Here is a 5,468-nt window from a genome sequence, read left to right as displayed (position 1 = left end):
CCAGCAAGTGCACTGGGTCGTCCAAGTAATAAACCTTACGTGAGTAAGGGTCGATCCCACAGAGATTATTGGTATGAAGCAAGCTATAGTCATCTTGTAAATCTCAGTTAGGAGAATTCAAATGGTGGTAATGGTTTTCGAATATAAAGATAAATAAAGCATAAAATAAAGATAGAGATACTTATGTAATTCATTAGTGGGAATTTCAGATATGCGCATGAAGATGTTGTGTTCCTTCTGAATCTCTGCTTTCCTTCTACTTTCATCCAATTATTCTTACTCCTTTCTATGGCAAGCTGTATGTAGGGCATCACCGTTGTCAATGGCTACTTTTCATCCTCTCAGTGAAAATGGTCCAAATGCTCTTGTCACAGCACGGCTAATCATCTATCGGTTCTCGATCATGTCGGAATAGAATCCATTGATTCTTTTGCGTCTGTCACTACGCCCAACAATCACGAGTTTGAAGCTTGTCACAGTCATTCAATCTCTGAATCCTACTTGAAATACCACAGACAAGGTTTAGACTTTCCGGATTCTCAAGAATGGCCGCCAATAATTCTAGCTTATACCACGAAGACTCTGATTAAGGAATCCAAGAGATACACGCTCGGTCTAAGGTAAAACGAAAGTGGTTGTCAAGTACACGTTCATAAGGATGGATGATGATGAGTGTCATGGATCATCACATCCATCAGGTTGAAGTTCAATGAATATCTTAGAACAAGAATAAGCTGAAGTGAATAGAAAATAGTAGTAATTGCATTAAAACTCAGGTACAGCAGAGCTCCACACCCTTAATCTAAGTGCAGAAATCCACTTCCGGGGCCCACTTTGGTGTGTGTTTGGGATGAGCTTGAGCTTTACACGTGCAGAGGCTTCTCTTGGAGTTAAACGCCAAGTTGTAACGTCTGTTTGGCGTTTAACTCTGGTTTGTGACGTGTTTCTGGCGTTTTACTCCAGAATGCAGCATGGAACTGGCGTTGAACGCCAATTTGTGTCATCTAAACTCGAACAAAGTATGGACTATTATATATTTCTGGAAATCCCTGGATGTCTACTTTCCAACGCAGTTGAGAGCGCGCCATTTGGAGTTCTGTAGCACCAGAAAATCCATTTAGAGTGCAGGGAGGTCAGAATCCAATAGCATCAGCAGTCCTTTTTCAGCTTGAATCAAATTTTTGCTCAGGTCCCTCAATTTCAGCCATAAAATACCTGAAATCACAGAAAAACACACAAACTCACAGTAAATTCCAAAAATGTGAATTTTGCATAAAAACTAATGAAAACATCCCTAAAAGTTGCTAGATCCTACTAAAAACTACCTAAAAACAATGCCAAAAAGCGTATAAATTATCCGTTCATCAAACACCTAAGCTCCACTATGTCTCTTCCTTGCCTTTGTTGCTCCTCCCTCAAAGCTCTTTGATGGAGTGCTCTTGATGGAGTGTTCTTGATGCTCCACCCTTAGTTGGTCCATGTTGTAACTCAAGCCTTCCAACGAGGTGTTGAGTTGCTCCCAATAGTTGTGTGGAGAAAATTGCATCCCTTGAGGCATCTCAGGGATTTCATGATGAGGATCCTCCTCATGCTCTTGTTGAGGTCCATGATTGAGCTCTCTTGTTTGCTCTATCCTTTTCTTAGTGATGGGCTTGTCCTCTTCAATGAGGATGTCTCCTTCTATGTCAATCCCAGCCAAATTACATATATGACAAATGAGATGAAAAGGACCTCAGGGATCACCTTCTTCTTGGCCACAACTTCATAGAAGTGGTCTTGATGGACCTTTGAGATGAATCTCCCCATCTCCCATGACTCGGAGGTGGAAGCTTTTGCCTTTCCTTTTCTCTTTCAAGAGGTTTCTCCGGCCTTAGGTGCCATAAATGGTTATGGAAAAACAAAAAGCAATGCTTTTACCACACTAAACTTAAAAGGTTTGCTCGTCCTTGAGCAAAAGAAGAAAGAAAAAAGGGGAAGAAGTAGAAAATAGAGGAGATTGAGGGAGAGAGTGAATTTGGCCAAGATGGTAGAAAGGTGTATGTGTTGTGTGAATATGAAGGAGTAGTGAGGGGTTTATATAGGGGTGAGGGGAGGGTTGGGTTTCGGTCATTATGATTGGGTTTGGGAGGAAAAAGTGTTTGAATTTTAAAGTGACGTAGGTAGGGTTTTTGGGGAAGAGATATTGAGGTGATTGGTGAGGAGAATATAGGGAAGAGAGTATGATTTGATTGCAGAGTGAGAGATAGAGAGAGGTAGGGTAGGTGGGGATCCTGTGGGATCCACAGATCCTGAGGGGTCAAGGATCAATAAAGACACAAAACAAGAAAATATGAAGATCAAACAAGAAGACTTATCAAGAACAACTTGAAGATCATGAAGAATGCAATGCATGAACTTTCGAAATTTTTTTAGAAAATTAAAAAGATGCAATTGACACCAAAGTTAAAAATTGACACTGGACTCGAACAAGAAACACAAAATATTTTTTGTTTTTATGATTTGATCAAATTTTTTGGATTTTTTTTCGAAAATTATTTTTTTGAAAAACGAAAAAACAAGAAAATTTTTTTGAAAGATTTTTGAAAACTTTTTGAAAATAAAATAAGAAGAAAATTACCTAATCTGAGCAACAAGATGAACCGTCAGTTGTCCAAACTCGAACAATCTCCGGCAACGGCGCCAAAAACTTGGTGTACAAAATTGTGATCTCAATGGCGCCAACAACTTGGTACGCACAATTATAATATCACTCTTTTTCACAACTTCGCACAACTAACCAGCAAGTGTACTGGGTCGTGATAAACCCCGATTTTGTGGTTTATCTTGTGCTTAATTTGGGAGATTTATCAACTTTTCTCATATTTATTCAATGAAATAGCATGGTTTTGTAATTCTCCCTAGATTTGTGCTTAAGTGTGAAAACATGCTTTTTAGGCCTTAAAATAGCTAAATTTTACTCACTTTAATTCCATTCAATGCCTTGATATGTTTGTTGAGTAATTTAAGGTACATAAGGCAAGTACTGGATGGAAGAAGTGAGGAGAAAAGCATGCAAAGTGGGAGAACTCATGAAGAAATGAAGGAATCGTAAAGTTGTCAAGCCTGACCTCTTCGCACTCAATTGACCATAACTTGAGTTACAGAGGTCCAAATGAGGCGGTTTTAGTTGCATTGGAAAGCTAACATCCGGGACTTCGAAATGATATAAAATTTGCCATATGTTGCTTCGCGTTTAGGGGCGCGCACGCGCCATGTATGCGTGCGCGCTGATGCTACTCGTGGCCAACTAAAGTGAAATCGCCCCCAGCGATTTCTGAAGCACTTTGGGCCTAACCCAACTCATTTATACTCTGTAATAGTGCACTGCAGTGGGGGAAGAGTGTCAGGGTTATATACTGTTGGTTGCAAATGCATTAGGTGATAATCAGAAGTTAGATCAAATCTCGGTAGTTAGAGACTTTCCGGAAGTGTTCCCGGAAGATATTCCTGAGTTCCCACCTCAAAGGGAGATTGAATTTGCGATTTAATTGGTGTCAGGAGCCAGACCAGTATCAATTGTGCCATATAGAATGGCTCCGATAAAGCTGGCAGAATTAAAAACTCAGTTGGAAGAGCTTCTGAACAAGAGGTTCATTTGACCGAGTGTATCTCCGTGGGGAGCGCTAGTTTTATTGGTGAAGAAGAAGGATGGAGGAATGCGACCTTGTGTAGATTACCGACAGTTGAACAAAGTGACTGTGAAAAAGAAGTACCCGCTGCCAAGGATAGATGACTTGATGGATCAACTGCAAGGAGCTGTAGTGTTTTCAAAGATTGACTTAAGATCCGGTTATCCTCAGATAAGGGTGAAGGAGGATGACATTCCAAAAATTGCATTTAGGACGCGCTATGGACACTACAAGTTTGCTGTGATGTCCTTTGGGTTAACGAATGCACCTACTGTATTCATGGATTACATGAACAGAGTATTTTTTCCTTTTTTGGACAAATTCATGGTGGTTTTCATAGACGACATCTTAGTTTATTCTAAGACAGTGACGGAGCATGAGGAACATTTGAGGATTGTGTTGCAAATCTTAAAGGAGTGAAAATTGTATGCTAAGTTGTCCAAGTGTGAGTTCTGGAAGGAAGAAGTAAAGTTCCTAGGTCACGTGGTAAGCAAAGGAGGAATAGTTTTAGATCCTTCGAATGTAGAGGCGGTGATGGAATGGGAGAGACCAACGACGGTGATGGAGGTTAGAAGTTTCTTGGGTTTGGCCGGATGTTACCAGAGATTTATTGAAGGATTATTCCAAATTGCACTACAGATGACTAAGTTGACAAGGAAGGAGGTGCCATTTGTGTGGACGTCGGAGTGTGAAGAAAGTTTTCAGATCTTGAAACAAAAGTTAACTTCGGCGCCTGCTTTGATTTTACCAGAACTGCATGAACTATTTGAAGTATACTGTAATGCTTCCTTGAAGGGTTTGGGTTGCGTGTTGATGTAACACCGAAATGTGGTGGCTTTCACATCGCGTCAGCTGAGACCGCATGAGGTAAATTACCCAACTCATGACTTGGAATTAGCGGCGATTGTGTTTGCATTGAAGATTTTGAGGCACCACTTGTACGGAGTGAGGTTTAGTGTCTTTTCTAATCATAAGAGTCTCAAATACATCTTTGATCAGAATGAGCTCAATATACGTCAGAGGAGGTGGATGGAGCTGCTAAAGGATTATGATTTTGAATTGAGTTATCACCCTAGGAAGGCGAACGTGGTGGCGGATACGTTGAGTCGGAAGTCTTTAATGATAGCTTGGATGAGAATAAAGGAAGAGGAGTTAGTGGATAAGTTTGTAGATCTTAGGTTGGATATTGGTGAAGTTGCCGAAAGAGCTTGTTTGAATCAGTTGCAGATTTCAAGTACGTTTAAAACAGAAATTCAGAGGGCTCAGCAAGATGATCAAAATAGTCACCAATTATTTCAACCAGTTGGCAAGAAAAGGCATGAGGAGTTTGCTAAGGGCGTGTGTTTTGGATCAACCTGGAAGTTGGGACCGTTACATGCAATTGGTGGAGTTTACGTACAACAATTGCTTTCATGCAAGCATTGGGATGGATTCGTATGAGGCTCTATATTGACGGAAGTGCCAATCTTCAATTTGTTGGTATGAGACTGGCGAAGTAAGTATTTTAGGTCCTGACTTGGTAGCAGAAACAACTGAGAATATTAAGAAGATTCGGGAGAGGATTCTAACTGCACAGAATCGATAGAAAAGTTATGCGGATCAGAGAAGGAAACCATTAGAATTTGAAGTAGGAGAGCATGTATTTTTAGGGTTACACCAACAACTAGGATTGGAAGAGTGATTAAAACCAAGAAGCTGAATCCAAGATTCATAGGACCATTTGAGATTCTGAGGTGATTCGGGGTGATGGCATATCAAGTAGCTTTGGCACCTCACTTATCTAACTTGCATGATGTATTC

The sequence above is a fragment of the Arachis stenosperma genome, chromosome 5 (assembly GCF_014773155.1).
Source record: "Arachis stenosperma cultivar V10309 chromosome 5, arast.V10309.gnm1.PFL2, whole genome shotgun sequence".
Taxonomy (NCBI): domain Eukaryota; kingdom Viridiplantae; phylum Streptophyta; class Magnoliopsida; order Fabales; family Fabaceae; genus Arachis; species Arachis stenosperma.
The sequence above is the reverse complement of the archived record's forward strand: the minus strand, read 5'-3'. Positions refer to the sequence as shown.